Source organism: Pithys albifrons, chromosome 2 (genome assembly GCF_047495875.1).
Source record: "Pithys albifrons albifrons isolate INPA30051 chromosome 2, PitAlb_v1, whole genome shotgun sequence".
Taxonomy (NCBI): Eukaryota; Metazoa; Chordata; class Aves; order Passeriformes; family Thamnophilidae; genus Pithys; species Pithys albifrons.
Genome location: NC_092459.1, coordinates 109,279,152 through 109,305,739, shown reverse-complemented (window position 1 = coordinate 109,305,739; position 26,588 = coordinate 109,279,152). Strand labels below are relative to the sequence as shown.

The 26,588-nt window shown below is 43.5% G+C and overlaps 1 protein-coding gene across 5 annotated transcripts in view; it reads left to right on the top strand.

Moving 5' to 3' along the window:
• Positions 1–691: 691 nt before the first annotated feature.
• The window catches only part of SERTAD2 (SERTA domain containing 2), an 82,114-nt gene continuing 56,217 nt past the window's right edge, over positions 692–26,588 (top strand). For 2 of the 5 annotated variants that reach the window (XM_071582074.1, XM_071582070.1), the window contains exon 1: positions 692–1,025. The gene's annotated coding sequence lies outside the window, so the exon portion shown is untranslated. The other 3 variants (XM_071582071.1, XM_071582072.1, XM_071582073.1) reach the window with 3 other exon arrangements.

The following is a 26,588-nucleotide window of genomic DNA, read 5'->3' as shown; positions in this document are numbered from 1 at the left end:
AGCCCCTGACACCTGTCAAACACAGGCAAACCCCAACTTCGCACCTGGCAGCGCCGGCCCCGAGGGAAGCGGCGGCTCCCACGACCCCCTCCCCAGGCGCGTCACCGCGGCCAGCGGGGCGGCCCCGGCTGCCCCCGCACCAGGCCCCGGCTCCGCTCTCCTTCCTCCCGCGGGAAACGACCTTGGCGGCGCCGGGCTCAGCCCCGCCCCGCCCCGGAGCCGCCCGCAGGGCGGGAGGTGTGCGGGGTGAGCCCAGCCCGGCGCGGGGTCTCTGAGGCGCCGGCCCCGCCCGCGGAGGTTCCACCACCCCCGGGCCGCCCCCGCTCCCTGCGTGACCATCGCCCCCGCTTCCCCCGCGCGCTCCTGATTGGCTGTCCGCGCCGCCCATCAACCCAGCTCTGGGCGCTGATTGGCCGCGGGGGCCACCGGGCGCGCAGCGCCCGCCCCGCGGGGCTCCCCCCGGCCCTGCCCGGCGCTCGGCGCGGAGTGTCCTCAGAAGACTCATTGGGCCGGAGGGGCCGCTCCGGCGCTGGCGGCGGGCCCGCGCACCCATTGGCCGGCCGCGCTGTCAATCTGTCGCTCCGCGGCGCGCCATTGGCTGCTGGCAGCCGAGGGGGTGGGACGCTCCCCCCCGCCCTCCGCCCCCGCCCGCGCGGTGCCGCCCTGTGACCAACTCCGGTGTGTGAGTCACGGCAGCGCCGTCAATGCCGAGTGCGGGCGGGCGGCGCTGCCTGGGCTGCCCCGGCCCCCCTCCCCCGGCACAGGGCTGGCGGCCCGCACTTGTCACCGTGTCACATCCTCCCCGCCGCCTGCCGACCCGGCTCGCCCCTCTCAGCTCGGCCGCCGCCCGGGGCCGCCGCGGCGGCATGGGATAGAGCCGGGCAGCGCTGCGCGTCTCGCACTGACCTCCCCGCGTTCCAAAGCGCTCCCCGCCACGCGTGTGTGTGTGTGTGTCCCTGTCCGCACCCTGTCCCCGCTCCCTGCGCGCCGCCCTCGCCGGTCCTCGCCGCGGAGCGCCCGGAGCGGTGAGTGCCGGGCACGGCCCCGGCGGGCGGGGGGCGCGGGGGGCGCGGGGCGGGCACCAACTGCGCCCAAGTTGGGGCATCCCCCTCTCCCGGCTCGCACCGCCAAAGGAAGGCAAGGAAAAATGTAAAATAATAACCCCGCTGGCGTCCTCGCCAACTTGTAATGCGTGCGGTGCTGCCGGCGATTGTGATTTTTATTTTATTTTGTGGGGTTTATTTTATTCAACCCCTCCCCGGAGTGAGGCTGTGGTGATGCTGAGGGCATCCCGAAAATCCGCCCCGAGTGGAGAAAACCCCTCCATACCCGGCTCTGGACACTGTCCGTCCTGGAATACCGGGGGAACCCACCTTTTGTATTCCGAGGTGGCTCCATCCTCCTCCCCACCCTGCCATTCCTGGATGTTTCGGTGTTCCCTGGGCTTGACTTGCTGTGTTGGAAAGGGGGAAGCCGTGTCCGCAGCGGGGAGTTTTGGTGGCTTGGCTTGGTATTAGGAGTGCTTAACCATTTCACATTATGTCTCTGTTTCATAGCTATTGATTTTTAATTTTTTCCCCCCCTCTCCTGAGTGTATTTTTAGAAACGTGAATGTGGTATGTTCTCATGTGCTGCATATTCAGAGTAGCTAAAATAAAACAGAGGCATGGAAAACCCCAGCAAATACAGCAGCGTTTGCATACAGGGCGTCCAAAGCCTTAGTGCTTTGCTGGGTTTATTTATTAATATTAATTGCTTGATCTTTGTAATTCATATACTATGGAAACTAATTGCTGAATTGAAGGTTTACCAAACCTCACAGTGCTCCAAAATCAGCTTTCTCAGGCATCTGAAAAATAAATCTGCTGAACTTTTGTTAATAGGAAAGGTCAGCATCTTTCTGGGAATCCTCCACGTGAGGTTTCTATTTTTTAAGGCAAACATCTTGTAAATAAGTACTAGTAGTGTGGCTTTACTCGGTGAGTACTCAAGTGAAGTCTTAAATGTGCTTAAGATCAGTAAATTTTTAGAGGAAACGAAGTCTTTACCAAATCTTGTCTTGCTTCTATCTGTAAAGAGAGGGAAGAAAATAAAAAAAAAAATCAGGTGTGAGATTGATACCAAATACAAACTCAGTCCTTTTTCCAATGAATATCTTGCCTAACATAACCTGAAAACTTACTAAATTTTGCCTTTATGGGAAGGTCCTTGAGCTGTGATCTCTTAAATCAATATGAAACAGGCCCTGTTTCTCCTCTGGTACCAGTTTAGCACCACTGTAACTTCATTAACGGAGCAGATTTGCATTAATGTGAAGAGTAATCAAGAAACTCATGTTTTCAGAAAGGCCCCTGTAGTAATGACGTGACAAGCTCTGAGTCCTTCTGTCATCAGACCCAATTACACCACCCTTACTCACCCTGAGTGGGACTTTACTGCGCAAGCACTCCCTGCGATGCCTCTGTGACTACTTGTATGCTGCACTACCTGCCTGGGTGAGGTAGAGGAGCTTTTCTTTTCTTTTTCCCTTTCCTTGAAATGAGAATATATTGGATAAGTATTTTTCTTGGGCCATGAGGAAAACTTCTGAGGATTAAATGTAAATCTGTTCTCTTACCATACCAAAAAAAAAAGTTTAAGGCTTCTGTTCTGCCAAGTGAAACAGGCAGGTAAGTTTTCTCTCTGTTTAGATTTCCCTTGTTGCTATGGAAAGTAGGAAAAAGATTGTTGAGAAATTAATTATCTTGTCCTGAAATTCCTCTGTGCCTGAGGGATTCCATACCTACATGCAGTGTTCAAGTTGGAGTTGTTTTTTTTGTAATTCCTCTCTGTCTCTAGAACCTGCCCCCCAAGCATGCACATCGCATTGTTTAAATGTTTGCTATTGAAATCACTGGCAGAAGGATCAGGCCCTCGGTTGTTTTTCTTTAGAGCGGTTGATAATGGCTTGGATGTGATGTTGTAAAAAGATAGTATTATCTGGTGTGTCCACAGCTCAGATGCGCTGTCTTATTGCCATCTCAGAAGAAAGCTCTGTACTAAGCAGCCTGTAAAGAAAATATGTCTAACAAAGCAGAACTGTCTTCTGCCTTTCTGTTCTTGTTTATAAATCTCTTGAAAGTTTGCTTGATTTTCTTTCCGAAGAAGACAAGAATCTTTCATGTTTGTTTCATGTTTTCACTTCCTCGTATGACTGTGTTCATTGCTAAGACTTTGTGTCACTGATTGAGATGTTATTGTAATTAACATTAATTATGCAAATGAGATTGTTTTTAGAGGCTCTCCAACTCTGTATTGATACTGTCAACTTGTTTGTTTGTTGAACAAAAATCCATGCAGTTCACCATTCTCCGAGGAAATAGATCAACCCATTCCAAGTTAACATATGCGTGGGAAACTATAGCAAAATGAATTTATTTTAGCTCAGATGCCACACTGAATCATGATGGACATGATGAATACAGTGCAGTTGGATCTGAAAAATCAAGGCAAGGTAAACAGGGGGGGAGCAGGAAAGGGGACTCAAGGTACAGTCTTTTGAGGAGGGTGTTTATGCAGAGTTCCATTACATTCTTTCCAGATAGACAGTGCTAGATTAATTGGGCCAAATTCTGTAGTCCCTGATTGAACAAAACTCTCACTGAAATATACTGGGGTTGTCTGCTTAGTTATGAACTGATGAATTTGTGTGAGAAATGGAGAAAAATGGCAGAGTTATCAGAGTCTAAAACCAAAAACGTTCTAAATAATTAATGAAGTAATCGTCCTTAAATTTTGTTTAGATGGTGTTCCAGGGTTGCTTTTTTAAAAGAAAAACTTATTAAAAATATCTTTGAAATATACATTCACTTATAAAATATTCCCTATAGCAGTGGAACATTTTATAATTTTTTTATAATGTTAATTACAGTGACATTCACAAAACTCTCCGTGTCTGATGTTGAATTGCCCTCTTGAAACACTTCTGAGCTGAGAAGGACTTTAAAATCTCTCTCTGGAAATCGTGACTGTTGCAATATTGATATGTTGTATTGTTGTGTACTCCTAGGAAGAAAAATAATAGAGGTGGGGAGAGTTTTAAGTGACAGTTCGTTGTCATGATATCAAATCTGGAAATGTATGCAGACTGGCAGATTATTCCCTGCCTTAAAAATTAAATCTCTCTAACTTCCCATTTAAATAAGCAGAATTTGGTTTGCAGTTTGCTTTGGGTAATGAAGGAGAGGTGTTTTATTTCTACTTTTGGTGCAGTGGTCCTCTGAAAAGTTAGAAACAGCGCCCTGGGGCTCAGCGAAGTGGAGGGTGTGTAATTGTATGGGAAGGCTCCACGGCTTCAGTGCATTAGCAACTGAGTGAGTTTGTTAAGCTGTAGAGATGGCATTATGGAAATCAATAAAATGCTGATTTCTTTTTCTGATTGCAGATTTGATGTTCAGTGGAAAAGAAGCTGTTTGTTTGTTTGTCTTTCATGCAGGTTTGCCAAACCATTAGTTGATTTGGAAAGGCAGGTTTTTCAGTTCAGGCAATAGGAGTCCATTTGGGATTTTTTTTTAACTCTTTTAAATCTGTCTTTATTAGATAGATTCCAGAAATCACATCCTGGCCTGCAAGTGTCTTCCAGTGTGTCTGTTTGTCAGCAGAGGCAAGAGGGAAGGTCACTTATTTTTCTTAGGACGTGCTGGTGTGGCATTGTTTGTTGTAGCCCAAATGCTGTATGTTCCTGACATCCCTGATCCTGCTTAAATTCTCTGAAGTGTTTGGAGAGTTCTGATGTGATGTACTGAAATCCACAGTGAAAATAAAATAGAAATAGTGACCTTAACTGTTTTCAGAGGTGTGAGTAAAGGAGGGGTGCTATTAAGCCCTGTAAGATCTGTAATATGCATTGGCCTTTATTTCTTTGTCTTAAAGCTGCTCCAGCATTTGTACCAGACAGAGGAGTAACCAGATCATTCATCACATTGAGCTCTTACAGAGAAATGACAGACCAACAGCCTTATGTTGCATGCTGTGTAACGTGTATGATGCATTAGGTTCTGATGATCTATATAAAACATTTTAATTGAGAGGAGCTGTAAATGAGAACGGCTGACTTCTAATCCAGGGACTTTGGTTTTTATTTTCTTCTTCCTAATTGAGATTAAACCTAAGTTCATAATTTTATTTTAATGTAACTCTATGCTATGACCCTTGATAAAATACTCTGAAACACTGAGAACTTTGAGGGAAACTAGGAAACCTCTTTACCTTCCTGCTGGATAGAATAACTGGCGCTAATTTGGTGAACTTTATGGAACTAGGAAGGTCCAACTCATCAGCTTCTTCAGGGATGCTGAAGTGAGAATCTGTTTTGTGACATATGAGCAGCCTGTTTATGGAGTTCAGATACCGTGAGACATGTGGAGCATCTTCTTGTATGAATAGAAACAGTTCAAAATTCTGGATTTATGATGCAGACAACAGTTTAAAGGTCAGCAACTTGGAAAATTAATAATATGGTTCATGTTGACATTTCAGAGGGAATTCTGATGGGGGTGTGGTTCCAGTGAGAGTAAACTTGCTGGTCCGGCTGTGCAGATAAAATAAGCAGCCTCAGTCTTATGTCTTTGGTAACCCAAACCTGTTTACTGGCAAAATTGTGTTTATATTCTCCCTATGCTTTGTTTCTGCTGGGCTCTAATTAAATAGATCCAGTGAGGGCCAGTGTGCTGCTTTTAGTGCTCAACTACAGCTTAGAAATGACACTCTGCTTCCTAATGATTATGAGCAGGTGAAGTGACAGGAAGGGCAGAGAAGTTGGAGTAATGTGATATGCAGTTAAATTCCTGATTCTCTAAAAATCTTTGCCCATGGTTGCAGTGATCCACAGTGCTTCATATCTGGCATTGCCATGTGTGCCCAGATAAGGACAGTTTAAAAATGCAGAAATGGAGGGAAGAAAAAGGAATGTAGAGATCTCAGTTGAACCAGAACAAAACCTCTTTAGCTCCTACCATGTGAAATAGGGAGGAATCCCAAGAAATAATGAGGGTAAAGTCTGTCACAACTGCAAAATTCTGGTAGGGATGGTGACTCTGAAAAAATAGCTTCTAGACAGAGAAGGAATTGTAGTTACTCTGTGGTCTTGTCATAAGCTGTTATAAATGTGGTTAAAGCCTTAGTTCTGAGAAAAGTGCATTGAGAGCTCGGGTTCTTTCTCTTAAAAATTTAAAAGTCTATATTCATATATTTGCTGTGGGACAAAATAAAATATGGCTTGTTTGATTACCCAGTTTCAGTGCTGTTATTGAAAAACCCTTGCACCCTGTTTTTGGCTGAAATGAAGTCTAATATTCCTGTGGATGCCTTTTTCACTCTTTTTATTTTAATTTTTAGTTTTCTTCCTTGTAAGTATCCTCTCATCATCCTCTTTCCTTGTCTTTGTCCTACTGAATTCCTTTTTTTGTTGTTGTTTTGATGCCCTCCATATCTTTCCAGACAAACCTTTTTCTCGTTTGTAATTGTTCTTTCTAGTCTTAATCAACTACCAGTGTTGCTGCTTGCTTATAGAATCACAATAACAGCTCCAAATATGCCCTATGCAGGGTACAAATAAATAGCAACTGAACCTTCCTTAAAAAGCTTGTGGTGGGAATGTGAGATCTGAGGGAGTGTCATGCAGATCCTCTTCTCTGTGGCCCACACTTCTTGGTTTTGGTATGGAAAGTGGTTCTGCTGCTGTCATGCAGTGCTGAGGTCCATGCTGAGGTGTGGCATGCCAGTAATATTTAGTGTCCTCCATCCTTGGCAAGGAAAAGGTTCACCACTGCTGACCCATAGTCCAAATGGGAAACGTGAAGGGAGAGCCTATTGGAGGTGTGACATGAATTGGTGCAGTCATCTGGAAGGAGTCAGGATTGCATCCAGGAATAATACCCAGGTGTCATCAGCTTCAGACACGTGCCCTGTGCTGTAGCAAAGCAGGTTTTTGCTTCTTCCATCCTGTGCAGAGCTCACTTCTATTTTGTATTTTTTTTAGTTTGTTTTTCTGGTTCTATTTATTTGGCTGTTTTTAATGTTTTAGTCTTTTCTTTGATATGTAGTGAGCTCTCAAACTGTATCACAGGAATGTTAAGACTACTGTGTTTTCCCTTATCCTGTACTGGAATATTTGGCCATTGCCAAAGAAATTGAGTTCAGAATCAGGGTCTCTTGAGTACGGTCTCTTGAGTTCCATGCACCAAAAAATGATGTACATATGTGTAGAAGGTACCAAAATACTCCTAAAAGAAATCAAACAAGATTTGTGAAGTTTAAAAAACTAATATTTGTTTTGAGATGCAATGTGAGAACTAAGGTATAAAATGAAATATGTTTTCATTGGGGATGTAAGGGTAAAAGGTACAGCTTTCTCAAAGAACATTTAAAGTATTAAACCTTTCTAAAGGAACACACCAATTCTTTGCTGAACCTACTCAATTGAAGGAAGGTAAGTGGTCCTCCTTCCTGTGAGAGGGAATATATCTGGTAATAAAGTTTCTAAACAGAGGGGAAGTCTTTAGGTCTGGTGGTGGTGATGGTTGTTACCTGATGTGAAAGAAGTAGTGGCCAGGTATGAATGGGAATGCCCAGGAACAGGGCATCCTTCCAGAATTCAGGCAATGCCAGGAAGCTCTTTTAACTGTCCTTTGATTTGGAATATTTTGAATTTATTCTGTTTTCAGATACTTGAGTGCAAATTCTAGAAAAGGCAGTTTTGTCTTCAGGTTGGCAGATTTTTTCCTACCTTGAAAAGTCCAGAAGAGGGAGAAGAAAAAAAGTGAATCTCAGGTATAGTTTTCTCTTGTCCCTGCTGCCATGTTCAAAATGATATCTCATCTTGTTCTTACCCTTGTTCAGAATAAAAGCTGTGATAATCCATTTCCTTTGCTGTGATAATCCATTGCCCAGATGCTCTGGTAGCATAATTTGATTGTGGTGCTTGAACAGCTATCATATCACTTCTACAAAGCAACAGTAATAGTTGTTACAACCAACAGTATAATCCAAGAAATCCAGAGTTAAAGTGCTTACAGCAGTGACTAATTGAATGCTAGAGAGTATTAATGTATCTTCCTGATTTATGTCCCTCATTGGCCACGACAGACTTGCAGAGGAATTCTTAACATATTATTTAACAAGATGGTAGTGCTCTGTGTTTAAATTGCTTGTTGTTGTGCTTTTTTTTTATTGTCCCTCCTCAGACCTCCTTATTAGTTTTATGAGAAAGCCACAGATCCAGATTCCTTCTGGAGCTGTTAACAGTGTGAGTGAACAAACTGTGTAGGCACGTTTTCAACAGCTACAAATGTAGCCTGTGCTCCTTACCCAGGAAAAATTAATAACTGTTATAATTGCTGGGGCTTTCTGTGGTTTTTGTTTTATTTTTTTATTTTGCCTTTCTTTCCCACTTGAACCCTGATTCTGAAGGAACTGGGGCAATTACCCAGCCTGTCTTATATCTTCCCATTCAGGAGAGGGTGTGGTAGGAAAAAAGGTCTGCATTGGACTTCAGTTATTCTCTCTAGTCCCTTCACCACTCCCAAGTCACACTACTTCAACTTGACAAACTGCAGAGGAAAAATTCCTGCTTCAACACTTCTCCCTGGCTTTAATGAGAGATTAAGGAAAAAAAATCCTTCTTTTATAAAGGAAATAGTGTAGGTGAATGTACCCTTTAGGAAAGGGTCCCCCCCACAGGGGTGCTGCCAAATCCTCCCAGACTCTGCACCAGGCTCCTTGAAAGGCTCCTGTGAAGTAAAGAGGCTGTATAGCCAGTGTGTGCATGTGTGTTTCTGAAGCTTATGCTGGATTTCTGCCACGCCACAAAACTGATCAAAATAATTTATAATGAAAAATGCGGCATGGATTCCAGAAACAGATAATGTGATGGGGGAAAGACAGAAGTGGGTGGCAAGGAAGGCAAATCTGAAGGTTTTCCTGGTCAGCAGATGTACCCCAAAGTGTAGATTTACTGCCACTGTCTGTAGGAAGAAGCTACAGCCCTAATTTTTGTTGTCAGAGATAACTCTTACATGCTTGGCTTAATATACCTGTTGTGTACTTATGCACTGCTGTTTGTTTATTTACTTACAGTAGGACTTGGGTTATTTCAGGTACTTTCCAGGTGCTTACACATAATCTCTGCTCCAAGGACTTCACAAATCAGAGTCCAGACGAGAGTAAATAGATGGGAATTTACAGGTTAGCACTAAGAAGCAGGACAAGATTCAGAGGATGCAGGGCCCTTGAGAGGAGTGTGGGTAATGTGGCAAAGGTGCTGTACAGGTAAGGTGGGGAGGAGGATATCTGCAGTAGCCTCCATGAATGAAACAGGCACCACACAGACAAGTGCTCTGACTGCTGAGCCTTCTGTCTGTTCTGCATTTATCAGTCATCTAGGCCTGGTAAATGTGTGCATTTCAGTCCCTGGTGTGTCTGGAAAGAAGAGAGATCCTTTGCTTTGCTTCTGCTTCACAAGTCAGTCCTTGGTCAATTTAGAGCTCCCAGCTCCTGATCCGTCTCTTGGACACTTTCCCCTGTTTGTCACTGTGTGATGTGGTGGCTTTGTAAATTGAGCTGTTCTGTCATGTTCTGTGCAGAGAAATGCTGTGAAAATGGGAAAGCAGGAGAATGAGGCACGTGAGGTGTGTGCCTGCAGTATGAGGCTTGACACGGCCAGTGGGAAGCAGAATTGGGGTTTTGCACAAGCATTCTTTGGGGCACAAAGTGTCATTTTCTTCAATTCAGGTTTTGCTGTGATTAAGGCCCCTGATCATACCTGTAACACAAAACAGAAAACATAAAGAAAATGTTTTCTCCTCAGCCATCATTCTAGCATGCTTATGTGTGTATGAATCATTCCTCCTGCATCTGGAAGGATGAGATGCAGAGCTCTTTTCTAAGGAGGTATCTAAAGTACATCCTCATAGCAGCCAGCAATTGGCATGACAAAAGGGTTCTAGCTAGTGGCTGGCACTTTTCCCATCCCTCTTGCCACTGGAAACATAATGCTTTTGCAGTGTGCTTGTTCTTCAGGCACAGCCAGTCCTCGGGACACACTAATAGAGCAGTTGCATGTTGTTGGCTCTTGTTTGTGGCACCTCCTTAGTGGCCCAAAAACTGGGGAGTACCTCTGATAAACTGTCTTCTTTTGTTTAGGCATGATGTGGAATGCAAACAGTGAGGTGCTTGTGGGACATCCCCATGTGTGGCAAGATGAGCAGCAAGGCATCTGGTGATGCCAGCATAACATCAAGTGTGGGACAAGACCTCGTTTTCTTCTAACCTTGTATGCTTTGCACAGGACAGGGCAAAATTTAGTAGTATTGAATACACAAGGATAAAAGTCCGATTTAAAAAACATGTCATCTGTTGTTCATGTAAACTGACAGTCTTGTATATATTGTCTTCACTTGATTTGCAAGAAGACTAGGCCCTGACTCAATTAACTTAGTCTTAAGTGTTGCTGTGATGTCAAGAAAGAATTTTGTTGCACATATTCTTGTAGAGGTGTGTTTAATGTGGTGTCAGAACAGACAGTAGTAAGAAGAGCTCCTTAATCTCAGTGCTCTGCTTTAACAACTCTATTGTTACCTATCTCTGTTGCTGACCATCACTGGAAAGATCCTTGTCTTGCCACAGTGACCAGCTCTGTATGTGATTCAAACCTAAATGTAGAAGCTGGATTTGCTTTTGCTGATGGTCCTTGAGGCACTCTTGAAACTCAACAAAAGGATGCCTATGGGAATGGATGTGTCTTTGCTTCCTCTTTTTCAAGGATGGTTGGAGATGAGGTTGAAGAGAGTCTAGGAGAGTCCAGCCTTCCTCTAGGGCTTTTGGTGCATTCAGTGAGCTGGTGTTTTGAACCAGTTGTTCTCAGACGTGGGTCCAGTGGCTTTTCCTTCTTTGGGAGTGCCTCTGCAAACAGGAAGAGCCTCTCTGCTCCCCATTCCTGCTCTGCATTTTAACCAGTGTCTGTTCTGCAAGGCAGAGTCATTTCCACTGCAGTAGCTGAAAGTCAAATCTCCATTTCACCTGAGATAGTCTGGAGGTTTAGGGCACTGCTCCTGCAAGACCTCAGCTGACTTGGATTGGGGTGGGAATGGCAGGGAGGAAATCATCAATCTGCCTCACTAGAGAGAGCTAAGTCCTGCTCTGCTGCATGGAGGATACAGGCTGCTAGTGCCTTCTATAGGAAGCACTTTGGCTTTTTAAAGGACAGGTTCCTGTCTGAGTGCATGGATGGAGGAACCTTCTTTCTGCTCCTTTGCAATGGATGGGCTTAACATGCAGCCTTGTTCTTAACATGTCCTGTGAGCTGACTGCACAGTGGCACACTGACCTCAGGAGTTCAAATACTGCCCTGCTCCCTACTGTACTTTAAGTTTGGGGTTAGAGGGATACAGATGATGATGTCTGTAGGCTTTCTGCAGCAGAGTTCGTGTTCTGAAGTGAGAACAGCTGTGCTCCTTTCCTTTGGAGCTGTTGTGACTGCAGGCAGGGACTGTGAAACCCTCCTGTGCCCCTGAAGCTGAATGCTGTGTGAGAGAGACTATCTCCCTGCTCCCTCCCAAAGTGCTTTTGGGAGAATAGTCTGGATTTGGGACATGAAACATTGTCATAGAAAGCTGCTCTGCCCTGGAGAGTGAAATACTCCTGTGTATGAGGGCATGGTGTTGGATTTTGTATCTGGGGAGAGTTTTTCCTTTCACTGTGTCTCAAGCTGCTGCGTTTGTCTTGTCTCTGATACGTGGTAGCCTGGAGAAGACCCTTCAGCCAGGGATGCATTGTTACTTTCTTTAGCTTCATAATTGCTGTTTACACTATAGTGCAATAAACACAATTAGCATTTCTGCCTTATTTCAGGGTGTGTGCTTGTGTGTGAAAAAGATTTGGATACCTTAACTCTGCCATCTTTCTTACCTGTGCCTGAGATATTATCTGCTTGCAATCCTTCCTGATACATAACAGCTGTGGAAAGGAAATAACACTCCCTTTGCTCTTGGAAACATTTCAGCAGTTTGCCTTCAGCACACAGCACAATGGTAACAGGGATGAGGGGTATTACCTGCAGTCTCTTGCTTTTAAAGGTGTCTTCTGGATCCTGCAGAGCATGGTCAGTAGGAGGAGGATGTTCACATCCCATGCTTCACCTGCAGTGTCCTGTTGCAACATGCTCCATATGTATAAATTCAGCTCTGCTTTTCTTTGTGCCACAGGTCAGAGTTTAAAGCCTGGGGACCCCTGAGGCAGAAAAATTGCTCTGCTGTGTGTGTGTATATATATGGCTGCATTCAGCAGGTGTATATTCTCCTATAAAGCGTTCGATATCTTGCAGCCTGAGTCAGCTCTGAGTATTTCCACTTGCTGAGAGGCTGAAGACCAGGTTCTCAGGGCCTAAATTCCTAAGGTTCTGTGCTTGAAGGCCAGGAGTTGGAAGGAAATAAAAGATACGGTGGCTTAGGTGCAATTTAGGACATTTGAGTCTGGCTCCTCCTCTCCTGCAATACCAGTGTGCCAGAAGCATCTAATGTAGGAAGTTAGTAGTGAACAGGCCAGGCCAGTGACCCTATTTTCACTTTCCAAAGTATTTCTGGACATCCCGAACTGGACTCCTCTCTGTTAACCAATTTGAATTTTCAAACTAATCCCTTCAGTCTTAGGCAGAGCTGTTAAGGAGTGCTGCTTATTCCTGGAAACATCCTGACATCTCACCCTCCATACCATCTGGAGGGTAACTGGTGGGGGAGACACCTGAAGCTGTGCTGGTGCATGTGCTGTTTTCTGGCTGTGGAGATTTTTGTTATGTGTTCTTTTGTTTTTACCTCTTATATAAAATTTGAAAGCTTACATTGCACCTGTGGAGCAGAAGGACTAGTCAATGCTCTGTTTCCCATCATCACCAGATAGATCTGGTATAGAATGAAGGAGGTACTCTGGGACAAGGGATGCTGAGGTTGCTTTGCAGCCTCCTGTGCTTGGCTGTGAGGAACTGAGCCCTCCCAGACTTGCTTGTGGCCATAAAGAGTGTGATCTCTCACTGTGTTGGCCCTGGTATTATCTGACTATCAATCATCCTCTTCTCATTTGGAAGAACTTTGACTTAATAATAATGAGAGATACATCATCTTGAGTAATTTCTGTTTGAAGATACTAAGCTCTGTGAATACTGAAGAATATCGTATCCTAAGCTTTTGAGCGGTTCTGAGTAGTAATGCAGTGCTGTTCTTGGAATGATTTGTTTCAACTATAGGACCAGTTTAAATAGAACTATTTAAGTATATGTTGCTGTTCCTCATACATCAAAAAGTGAAGTTCAGTGAATAATGAGTTATCACGGGGCACCACAATGAGATAAGAACTCATCGTAGCTTTCCAATAAATGGCAATGTTATTAAAACAAAAAAGACTTTTTGTCTATAAGCTTAATTGGAAAAGCCAGAAATCCTGACTGGAGATTTTAGCACTCTGACTAACTGAAATGTATTGTCATAAGAGCAAATTTCTGTGTGCAGAGACTGTCCAAGATTTTGATTGCTGCATGAGATACATGGCTGTGGGATATTTTCCTAGGTATGCCTTTTATGTAGATCACCTGATTCCTGGTCCTGGAGGGAAATGTAGTATCTTATTATTGAACAGCTTTCCAAGATGCAGCAGTTGTCATTAAAACTCAGCAGTGGACCATGGAGCTTTATTTGGCAAATTGGGATTTCTTTTTTAACTTTTAATAGCAATGACTTGCAGTTATGTCATGCTGTACTTTTAAACTGTGCAAGGCAATTTGACTCATTTATGTTCTCGTTCTGCTTTTTAATGTGCACACAGAAGAAGCTGCTTTCTGGGATTGCTGATAATATGGAATATGGTGAGGATGACCAGCCCTTGGTGTACAGGGCTGTCAGGCACTCACTCTTTCACTGACTCTTGTAGCAAAGCCACTGTGCTCTAATTTCACTGTCTCCAGAACATGGCTCCACCCTGCAGTTTCTAAAAAATTTTGAGAGGAGTGATGTGCAAGATCCATGTCACTTTTCTTCCAAGTTACTGCTTTTAGCAGGTAGAATCATTGTAGAGTTGTGGTCTCAGGGATAGTTAGCAGGACACCACAATCTGCCCATCCACAACAGCTCTGCTGGAAAGGTCTCATCTGCAGGAGCCCATGTTTGCTCTTAAGGATGAAATGCAATTGAGCATCTGGTGAAGTCTGCTCCATGGTAGAAATTAACTATAAATATATACCTGGGGATTTTTTAATAATTTGTCTTAAACTGATCCTCTCCTACCAGTTGTAGGGCTCCGAAGAACTGCTTTTTCTTCCTTAAGAAAAACTATCAGTTTGGTGGGCAAATGCTGTGCTATGGGTAGGATGTGGCAACAGTAATGCATGAAGAGCAGTGTGCGTAAAAAGACAACTTCCTGCTCTCTGGTGTTGCTGATTATTTTTTCCCCCCTAATTACCTGGATTTGGAAGAATGAGCTGGTAGGATACGAATGTTGCCATCCAATAACAAGAGTTGTGGTCGTGGGTGCCATGCAAACATGAAGCTTCAACAGACTGTGATGTGTTTTGAGGACAGACCAGGAATAATTCAGGCCTCCACATGACTTTCTCAGGTAGAAGGTAAGTTAAGGGAATGTCTGCAAAGCTAGTGCCCAAAGCTGGAATTGTGCTCCCTATTCCAGTTAAACCAATACATAAACAAACCAGTTCACTTGATGTTCCCATTAATTTGGACTGCTTACCTTTCCAGTTTTTCCAGCTTGTGATTTGAGCAGAATGAGACAATAGGAAAAATGACAGTCTGAAACTGGCTTGGCTTGTCTCTGGCTCTCCCCTGAAAGCCAGTTTTTTTCTGCCATCGAAATAGGGACTGGCTCCACAGCTATTGTTCAGGACACCTGAGACTCCACAGCAAAATCATCTGCCGCTGTCTAGAAAAGGGACAGCAAAGGAAAACTTGAAGTCCTTTGCCAGCTCCTTCTGCATCTCTCTACCTAGTAAGGCTTTTCTCCACTATACAAATGGTATAGCAGCTGTGGCTTGAAAGTCACTGGAGCTTTCCCCTCACCCTTGGGTATTTAACTGTGTCCAGCCCTGGCATCTTGAGAAGCACAGGCAGCAGAGGCTGTGTGTGGGGTCACTGTCACTTCTGTGCCAAGCATGCTGCTCCTGAGAGCCGTGCTCTGCCTGTGCCTCTTTCCAATGCACAAACTGGGCTGCCCTGTGGTAAGACAGGTTGTGCTCGTCTTCTGCCTTGAGGCCTTCAGGCCAGCGATGACCTTGAGCCTCTTGTCCCTGAAGATGCTGGGGAGTAGCGTGAGGAAGCCCTTTCTTTCTAACAGCCAACCAAAACTTGGCCTGCTGAGGGATCTCTGAGACCGACTGAATAGGTTTCCCACTGTGTGTGAGAGAGGAGTGGTAAGGAGGAGACAGGATACTCAGTACAGCCCTTAATTTGATTGTGTAACATGCTCATTATTGTGCAGCACGCTCATGACGTGTGTTTCTGACTTCACCAAGAACCACTGAAGGTGCAAAGCCCCTCCATGTCTTCTCTGTTCCAAGAAGTCCTGAGAAGCTTCTGGCTAAACAGTCAACAAGTCCATAGAGTTCCCTTTGGTATTTTGATGGTTGTGGAAAGAATAGTTGGTGGTGGGAGTAATTTTCTGACCGATAAAAAGTCAGATTTCTTGACCTGGAATTATGCTAAGGCTGCTTGCAGGCTGGAGAATGCAGCCAGTGGTCTTTCCCTCGTGCCTTGTGACTTTTGAAACACATTCTGTTGGTGTTAAAGTAGACCTTAACCTTCCATGACATCTCCTGTTTGAATTCAGAGGTCTGTATCTGAGATCTGAAGGCTGCCTTCTACCCAGACTCACTTCACCATCAATTTTTATGTAGCTCTGCATGGGGCAATAGAATGGACTTGGATGTGCTGAATTCTCACACATCACTAAGGGCTCCATGCTTTGGTGTGCTGCTTGTGGATCAGCAGACACAGTTGGAATGCTCACCTACCAAAACTGTTTCTTTTTCCCCTTGATATTGCTAGAAGCCATTCTCAAGTACATTCTACTGGGCAAAATAAAATGAAACCTGTTGATCCCAAACCCCAAGGTTTACTGTAGGCTCCAGTGGGAAAATTGGAGAGGATTGCAAGCTCTGGGAGGGTTGGTTGAATGCCATGTGAGGAATACCACCTGGGAAAGGGGTATTCTTCCTTCTTTAGAAAGCTGGAGGTCAGCTGAGACCATTTTCTCTAGCATTACATAGTAGTGTAAAAATCATTCATAGGAGTTTTATTTTTGACTAGTTAGCAAGTTGAGGAGTAGTGATAGAAGTGATTAGAACTGTGATTCAGTGTTGCTTTTGATCTTGTGGCTAAACCAAAAATGTGGGTTGGTTTGAACTGAAAGATGAAGACTTTCTTTTGCCAACATGAAAAATTAAGATTTTGAATAATCCTAAACCCAAGTATTTTGGATTGTCTAAAGTCCTTTAGGTTAAAGAGTGATTGGAAGAACTTTTCTAGTTTTAGAGAACAGGAATCTTAAGGGCTTTTTATTGAATTCAAGTTGATTTCGATCCTTTTGAATCCATGTTTTGCTGAATGTAACATGGGACAGGTTCACCTGCAGAGGGGAGGGGAGCTGCAATCCCCCCAGCTGCTCATTCCAAGAGCAGGTAGAGTCTCTCCTGTATCATGAGAACAGTATCACAACTGTTCCGCTCCCTTATGCAAGGCAGTGCTGCACACACCCCTGAAATAGTTCTCCAAACCCCAAAACTTCCCAGCATCAATAACAGACAGATAAACTGGAGGTCAATCACAGTGAGAAATAGAGCTTTTTTTTTCCCCACCAAAGTGTGCATGTGGAAGGCAAATGAAATGATTCCCTAATGAAAAAGCAGTAAAGGAGTTGAAAAGCACAGCTAAACAAAGGTCAGACTTGCAGTCTGAATGGAAGCAGAGGCTGAACCTATTTGCAACACATACAGAGTGCAGAATAAAATGAAGGTGGCCAAGGAATATTACCATGCATAGCTAATACATATATATGTAGATAATATATCCCATCATCCACTCTGAAAGCCTGTCATCAGAACCAGTTGCAAAGCACAGAATGCACACAGGAGTCCACAAAGATGTAGCTGGAGAACATAAAGCCCAGATCCCCACAGAAACAGCAGAATTTTTCAAGAATAAATGAGGCATGTCAAGGAATAATGGATTAAGGAAGTTGTGTGAGATACTGATACAGATCCTGGCATCCCACCGGTGTGTATGAACCATGCTGCATCCTCCTTGTCCCTGAGACATGAAGTGAAAGGTCAAAGTGTTAAAAGTAAGGGTTGATGCTTCAATGCAGTTATCGACCAAGTTATTAGCATATGGTTCTAGTGTAAAGAAATAAATGCTATTTTGACCTGCTGTCTGTGTGCAGAAGGTCTAAATGAGGCCACCTTGAGAACTCTTTACCCTGGTGTGGTTGCCTGGGGAAGGTACAGAGATGAGGAGGTTTCCAAAAGAGGAAATCATGTCTAGACTTCAAAATGCCAGTTCTCAGTTTTGTTTTAGGTAGTGATATCCTGTCTGGTATCTTTGAGGAGAAATAAGTGAGAGAAGGAAACAGTAATATGTAAGGAGATGCTAGGTATCATTTCAGAGTAGAAGTTCCCAAAATTTCATATGAAGGATTGTCACCGACCCTCAAAATTTGTCATGATTAGAAAGGCAACATATATTGTTTTGCCTGATACCAGTTTAATGCCACTGGCTAGCAGTGATGGAAAATCTTCTTGTGAAGGCTGTTGCAAGGTCTTGACTAACTTGCCTGCTGTAGTCTTTGTGCTTTCTTCATACATTTTGATGTTAAACATTAAATATTTTGGTTTCTCTCATGTTTTAGCTGTCTCAGGTGTTGGAATGGATGTGCTGATTCTCAGCTTTTTTTACAGGTGACTTGATAAATGTAAATAAAATATAGAACATAGGGCCTCAGAAGATAAATTCACTGTTTCAGGTAGTTCACATTAAGTTTCCCCAGTTTTGCATATCTTCTGTGCCTCTGATGTTGAGAGGGGGGATCTCAAACTCAGTACTTCCCTAAACGAAGAGGAAAACAATTATTTATGTTGTTTGTGGTTAACCTACAGAGCAGTATTAATGGTCTGTAAAACCTCTTCAAATAATTGACTCAATAGAAACTTTTGAGAAACTATTTAAACTTGAAAGAGAATTTCCATGAAAAGATGGGGTAAGATGGGTGAGGTGGTGTGTAGTTGAAGATCCTTTTGTAATGCATTTGTGGGACATAAGAAGTCAGAGAAGTGCATATTTATGTGCTGAGGGGGAAGAAGCCATTAAGCAGAACCAAAAATCTTCAGTACAGTTACTTCTTTCACTCAGATGACCGTGGCAGTCCATGCTTGGATACGAGTACTGGAAACTTCACCTGAGGTTGCCAATAATTGCATTTTGTATTCCTCAAATTCAAATGTGCTGGAGCACTTTCCCAGGCAGAAGTGATAGTGTAATATTTAGAGCTTTAAATGGATCCTTACAGCCATTGAGATAATTATATTTGTAACATATAAAAGTTGTGCTTGGAAACAGGACTTGGTGCTATCATGTAATATGCCTCTTTACAGAGAATAATGGAAGCAAACGAAATTTATGAAAAAGACTTAGTTGGGTTTCTTTTTTTTTTTTCCCCCCCTCTGGACTGTTAATGGTTTAGAATATTTTCCTACAGAAAATTTAATTAAGCAGTTGTTATTAACACTGACCCAGGGCTTTCATGGTCATAGAAGAGGAAGACAATGCAGTTCCTCTGAAAACTTAAATAGTCCTTGTAAAACTTGGCTATTTATTTTATTCTGTCAAATATTCAAATTTTCATCTCAATCCTTATATGGATGGACAGGCACTGAGGTTTTTTTAATTATTTCATTGTGTAAGCGTCTTCGTAGGGATTTTAGGGCTATGCTAAGTTTTCTCATTATGTTTTCATCCATATTTTCATCCATACTGTGATAGTTCTTAGAAGAAAACTGTCAGTTTCTCAGAGATTAAGTGTTGCCTGGTTTTTTTTTTAATAGTTTTTATTTCTGCAATAGCGGTGGAAAATAAAAGCCAGTCGCTTTTCCCCCACATTTGTGTGTGCCCGCAAACAGAGATGTGTGTGCACTCTTCCTCTGCCACACGTGCACAGCCAGGCAGGCACACAAGGAGCTCTTGCCCGTGCACAGCCAGAAGGGGCTGGACACGGCTGTCTTCAGCTCCGTGGAAACTGGCACCGTCCCATCCCCAGTAAACAACAGCCTGACGTCAGCTCAGGCCGCGCTGATAGCAGCACAAGTTGAGGGATTTTTCAACTGGGCAGGCTGTTGAAAGGCTATCTCTGGGCTTGATAATCTCTGGCTGCACTTGAGAGGAATCGGTGCGAAGGTGGGGGGAGGAATGGTTGGTTAATGATAGGAATAATAGAGCAATTCCTGATAACTTCAGATGGGCTGGAGAGGTGATTTTTAAGTCCTGCACCAAAGGGTATTTTGATTCCCAGCTCGTCAAGCTGCAGTTGTTCGCTGCCGTGTTGTTCCAGGTTCTGAAAACCTGGCTGCTCTGTAGGATTCACATTCGTGCCCCTGTTGGTAGCTGGAGAACAATTAAAGTGCTGTAGAACAGTCAATCAAGCAGATGATGAAATTTGACTTTTCTAATGTGTTGAATTAAGCACTTTCATTATGGTTTTAATTCCTGATGTTTGCCTTATTCAGTTGTAGATGTTGTTCAGAGACCTAAGCCTGGCCATGCTATTTTTACTAGTTTCTCTATATTCCATTTGTATTACTTGTGTATAGTTATATAAGTTGTTGAGGCCCCACATTGTGACCACAACACCCAGAAAAGGTTTACTTGAAGGATATTTGGTTATTCATCATTATCAAATTAAGCTAGAATAAAGGGACCATTTTGTGGTGCTTATTTCAGATAAGGCCTTCAGAAAAATAGCTCTTTTCCTGGACTGCTACAAACTCCTTGACTGCAAAGTTAGTGAAGGCTGTTGCATTTCTGAAACAGAGCCACTTTGACTTAAATTTAATTACAGCTGGTTCTCCTCATAACCTAAGAGTTGAAAGAGACTTTTCTGTTGTTCAGTACTACCACTGAAAATTCATTTCCATTATGAACTTCCAGTCCTCCTGTGCCAAAACCAACAGTTAAAAATGAATGGTTTGCTCTGGTAACAGGAAAAACAAACACGAAAATTATTGTGTTGGGTGACAGAAAATCAGAATGTTAAAGAAGTTGATAAGCCTACCAGAATAACTATTTGATGGGCTGTTCTTGAATCAGTGACACTTCCAAGCAAGTATTTCAAGGATATAAATAATAGCTCATCAGCCTCTGCTTTGTTTTTTGTACTGTTGCAAAGAAAGCAAAAAGTTCATATTCCATTTAGGTCCTGTCACCAGGGATTCAAGAGTTTTGTGAAATTCTGGAAAGGAATGTGAATAACTGCCAATATTAACATTTTCTAATGTATGCATTTTTACATCTGTTTTTAGGGTACATTCAGAGTAGGTTAATCATAAAATTTATCTTAGTAGGGAGGGACAAGAATGCAAGAGGGAAAGAAAAATTGGACTTTTTCTAGGATGGTGTCTGTTATTAGTAGTTTTTGAGCCTTTTGACCAAATCTGATGAGGATGCAGAAGTCTCAGAAGTTCACAACTTGTGTGAAAATGGGCAGGAAAGCAAGGATCTGACTGAGCCCACACTTCTCAGTGAATTCAGAGACCAAAAGCAAGTGTGGGATAGATCTGTATGTCTCGTTAAAAGAACGATACAACTGGGATTGCTGATCTTGCAGAGGGGAAGGAAAGGGTGAACAGCAGCTCTTTAAGAACCAGGGAATTCCTGGCTTTCTGTGAGTCTGGCTGTCCTCTGAGACTCGTGTGGCTGCTTGACATCCTGCTCCCCAGAGGGGCTGGCATGTGGCAGGGCCTGACTGCATTTGATTTATGAGTAAAGCCCAGGACTGTTTTAAAGGAGACCAAAAGCCAAGCTGTCAGAAAACCTGTGCTTGAGAGCTTGCAGTAGCAGAAGAGTTGACAGCTCAGGTAAGGAGTTTGTTCAAGAGGAATTGGCTGGAGCAAAACTTTCCAAAATCTCAGGCTAAATAGCCAGGCTGGCCATGGGTGAGCTGGTGACTGGCTGTGGGCAAAGCTGGAGCTCTGCTGCAGCACAGAAGGTGCATGGAGTGTATGGTGAGTGTATGGTTTCCCCAGGTGCAGACATTTTACACTTCAGGGCCCATGTGCAGCTCCAGGATCACAACTTTGGCCCCGTGCAAATGTGAACTTGCCCTTGTGTAGGAGAAAGGCAGTCGTGACACGGGCTGGGCAGCGTGACCTGTGTACCAAGTTTGGAGCAGGTTGCCTTAGGTCTGTTTGTTACCTCTTTCCTTCTTTGTGGTCTGGGGGTAGGCTACTAGGCAGTCAGTGCCTTCCCTGCAGCCTGCCTGCTTTTCTGGGGGACTGGGATGGGCCTGCAGAGCGTGAAATTGTGACTTGTAGCCCTGCAAAACTTTGCTGAACAGGGGTCTTGCTCTAGGTCACTTCAGCAGTACCAAGCATTGCATGGGGCTTGTCACAACCCCCAGCAGAACTTCCCCTTCCAAAACCTGTGCCAGCAGCTCACAAAGGCGGTCAATATCTCAGCTGCACCCTCCCTGAAGATCTGTTAGGCCATGAATAGGAGCAGAAGTGCAGTAGGAAAGATCTTTGATTTTATTTTTTTCTTCCTGCCTTCCTTTACTGTCTCTCATCTTGTTTAACCAACCTCCTACTGCTCTAAATAGGAAGATGAGGTGGTGGGAAAGGCCTGTGCACTTTGCCTCTGCCTCCAGGTGGGTAACATTTGCATTTGCTGCCATTGGTAAGTGTTAGCCAGAACTGCTCAGGCTAGCCTTGACCTAACCCACAAACTGCAGACATGTTGCAGCATGTTTCCTCTTGCTGGAAACGTGCAGAATGGCCTTTTGGATACCCAGCCCTGCTTGGCTCTTCATGTAACAAAGTCTACTGGATGGCTGTTGAGGTTATGGTTCACTTTGTATTGAGAGAAGTTACGTTAAGTTTGGCTTTAAGGTGGCCAGGAATCCAATAATACGGAATTTTAACCAGTTGAAAAAGATTTTGGATTTGCTTTTGGTCTTATAGGGAAAGTCATAAAAAGGCTCCCAAATAGGTTGGTTTGCAATCAAGGTGTAATTTTAGAATGGCTTTGTCATGTGTCTTAAAAGGAATTATCCTTCCCCAAATATTCAGAAAAATCTTGTGGTCAGGCCTGTCAAAGTAACGGTGCAAGGCTTCTAAAGAAATCATGCTGTGTGCCTTCTTTTGTTCTTCGATGACTCTTGATCCTTGTAGGTTGATATTTTCAAGATTTCTGTGTAACATAAGGGGCTAAAAAAAAAGTTCTTAATTCCTTCTCAGTACTTGGAAATGTTGCACACTCCTGCCTTTGCCCCTTCTGTGCTTCTGTGGTGGTCACAACCTCTCTGAGTAGTAAGAAATCACATAAGGGTGGCCTCTCCCCGTGCTCAATTAAAGTGTGATATGGAAGCACCTGCACAAATAGCTCTGGTAGCTCTAGGCAAGGCTGAGGGAGGGAGGATTCTTTCTGGCCTTTGCCACTGGAGCCTTGCTGCTTTCTGAGGCATGAGCTGTTCCCAAGACCTCCTCTGTGTCTGCTGCAGCAGCACATCAATGAATTTAATGAGGTGAAGGACAATCCCCAGTAGGTTTTGGGGATTTGGGGTCTTCTTGTTTGAGACACTCTGTGAAAGTGAAGGAGCAGAATAACTCTGCAACTCACATGTGTTCTATGTAAACTGAAAAAAACAGGAACACTTTCAAGGCTTGGTTTCATACCTTGCCCAGCTCCTTACATCTTATTGGTGTAAACTGTTGGTTTCCAACTGAAGAGATCAGCTAGGGCAAAAATGGAGGGAGCCACAGTGATTGGGTTTCATGGCTTAGACATAGCCACCATGGCTTGCTGCTTCCTTTTTTTTTCCTCTTTAATTATGGTTTTTTTCTCCCATGTGGGCAGGGGGTCCTGTGGAGCATGTGATGCTTCTGTGTTTTCCCTTGCTCATGTCTCAGTGATCAGGAGATTGGTCCCACCCAGAGGGATCCCAAAGTTCCCTATAGTATTTTTTTCAGTCTGGAACAGTTCTCTTTCTTGTTTGGTCTCTTTAAAGGTAGTGCCAAGCACAGAAAATTCACTAATTTCTTCTCGTTGGCAATGCCACAAAAGCCCAATGTGGAGGAAGAAATCAAGAAAACTGGAGTAGAGGGTGGGGTAGACTGATGAGCAGGAGAAGTTGAACTTTTACAGATCTACACTGAGCAAAACAGGGATTTGTGTGCTATTTGGACAGTCAGATAAAAGCCCTCCATTCAGCTCCATGGTACTGCTGCTCTCCATTGAGGCCCCCCAGTTTTACCTGTGCAAATTCCTTGTGGATTTCTTTTCACTTGAAATAAAATAGTATGATTGGGGGGGGGGGAAAGGCAACAAAACAAACAAACCCCAACTCAATAAAGTTCTTGCAACTGAAATGTCTGTTTCTACCATTAAAAACCTCAATTTTCTCATTACTACAATAACGTGTCAAATTGAAATGGCTGAATGGTTTTAATTATGATACTGATTTTATTTTTCTTTTTGGTAGCAGTAATAGTCAAGCAACAGCACGCCGACAAAGGCAGCTTTGAAAGAGCAGCACTCCTGAGAGGTGCCATCCTGCTCCCTCCCCCCCCAGCCCCATCTCCCAATCCTTGACAGAGAAAACAAATCGCTGCCTCTTCAAGACTTTTCTTGTCCTTTCTGTTCGTGACAGGCGTAAGTGTTAGTAACATCTGCTGGCCCGAGCTCGCTTCCTCCTGCCGTGCTGGGCTCTGGCAAGGGCCATGCAGAGGAGCCAGGACCCTGTGCCAAGCACGGAGCGTGGCTTTGCCAGTCCAGGCCTTCAGCAGGAGCTGCATCTGCGATCGCAGGGCACGGCTCTGCTTAGCTCCTCATAGTTTCTTAGGCCCTAACTCAAAAATGGCAGGGTTGTTGTTTTTTTAGCTTGTGGATAATGAATGTTATTTTAAGCAAAATAGCCAAGGGCGATAAACAGATCAACATGTGAATCTGAAAACATTTTCTATGAGCTTTGACTTAGAAAGTTACTGCAAATGAGATATTACAGAGAACGCTTTTCTTTCACAGTCCATTCTTTAACTTGTTTTTGCCTTTCAACAATGTTTTGTTGACTCACTGGTAGGTGTTTTTTTTGTGTTTTTTTTACTTTGCGCTGTCAGGTTTCCTTGATGGTGGGAGCATTTTCCAGAACAACCAGGAGGGAAAGTATATGTGTATATAATTTCACAGGGACATGGAATCCGTAAAGATAGATGCAGACCCTGCTTTATTTTGTTGTTAAAGCAGACCCTGCTTTATTTTATTTTTTTACTTCACAGTTGGCCAGGTTTCCCTTTGGATGGAACAGGCAAAAAGTATTTTGGTTTGTTCTGCTTTTTTAAAGTAAAGCATAGGCTTACTCTGCTGCCTCCTAAGACTAGTTGGTTGTGTACTTTTATTTTTTTCATCAGATTAAAAAAAAAAAACCCAAACATCAAATCTAAAGTAATATATGAAGACTTGGTCTATTTCATGTCAATTGTGAGGTCAATGGGAAAAAAATTATGTAAGAGTAAAATATATCTCAGACTGGTCAGCTCCTAACAAGTAGTGATCTTACCACTTCTCACTCTGAGGTTGTAGAGGGCCTGTGAGATACAGAGGAAAAATACACAATAATGTAATGCTGTGCTTCAGATCTATTTTTGGGGGGGACGATGGGGAGTTCCTGAGGCTATTTTATGTGCAATTTCCTGATGTGAGAATTTTAAAAGACTCTTCTAATGATTTGTCTGGAGATTTTCTTCTAACAGCATCAAAAGCCAGCCTGAAGTTGTGCTATCCTGTACTTCAGTCAAATTAGCCCTATAGAATAATCCAGTTTTTTCTTCCTTTTGCACACACTCTCAGTGTCTGTGGCAATGATCCTGGAGCCTGGAGGCAGCTGCAATAAAAAAGGACTTCCGTGGTTTGCTTTTGCTTTCTCTTCCTGTCCCCTCCATTTTCATATATGTTTTTTAGAAGGCTGAGTTTCTGATGGACTACTTAGTGCAAGATCAGGGGAAAGTGAAACTGTGTTTTGGGGCTTGTTTTGTTAGTTCTTTTGGTTTTCATATAGTGCTCCATCAAAGGCACTGTCCTTCAATATTAAAAACACCTCAATGAACTGATAAATTAAAAATTTCAGTTGATAAAAATGAAAATCTGAACTTTATCTGTAGGAAATACTAATGAGAGAGAAGTTGAGTGTGTCCCCCTCAACCTGCCCCCTGCAGAATGCCAAGCATAGTCACTCTGGCATCATTTGGAAAGTAACCCTGTAGTACTTCTAAGTAGATGAAAGTGAAAAGATTAGAAATCAGGCTGATAATACAGTTTCTTTTCAAATGCTTCCTCTAAATGTTTAATACTGTGTCCCTGAGGAAGTCCCATTATTAAAGCTGCGTGACTATGAAATCACCTTGACTCTGAGTGGGAGATATTTGAAAGTTCTGGGGATTTTCCTCATCTGACTCTTACAGCTTCCTTTCATTGCAAGGATTACAAAGGGTTTTTTTGGTGAAAGATGTCCCTCAGAGTTTGTATCATCTGCAGTCAAGTCAAATTGACAGGGCCGGTTGGAATTACCACATGTACTCCAGGTGGATAAACTAAGTCATGTTATTAACTGATACTAAAGGCTCCTGTAAACTTTTCCCAAAGGGTTTTAAAGCTTGTTCACAAATGAACACTGAAGAAGAGTTTCAGTGCTTTTCAGGCACCTTTTCCCCTATGTTACATTAGTAACGCTAACAAAAATAACTCAGCAGTGCATATTTCTAATAGGCTTAATGACAAAGATTCTCACACACTTTGCAAATGACAGATTCTTGGAGAGGGCAGCCCTCTGCCACAGCCTGGCATGGGGCTGAACACAGCAGCTGTTTGACAGAATGACAGCACACACGGCATTGAGATGAAAAGCCGGAGAATCTCACTGTGTCCCTTAGAAACGATGAAGAGCTCAAGGGAACCCAGAATAGAAGCTGATCAGGTCTTGTGGGTTTAACAGTTTCATTTCTCTGCAAAGTGTGGACTGTTGGTTGTTGGCTGGTTTTTTTCCTTCCTCTGAGTTACGAAAACCTGCTGGTTCTTTGGTTCAGCTCTCCTTACTCCAGGTCTGGGTCTAGGGCAGTTGGTGAATGTGGGGTATGCAAGGCGGCGTACAAAGTGCTCGGCCTTATCCTCACCTGTGTCGGCAATGTGGTATCAGCTTTGAACATGGAGTTGTGTGTGTTGCATAAGGGCATCTCCTGTCTCCTCCAATACCTACCCAGAGATCTTTGGCTGTAAGAGACCGCGCTGCAGATTTGCAGCCGGGTG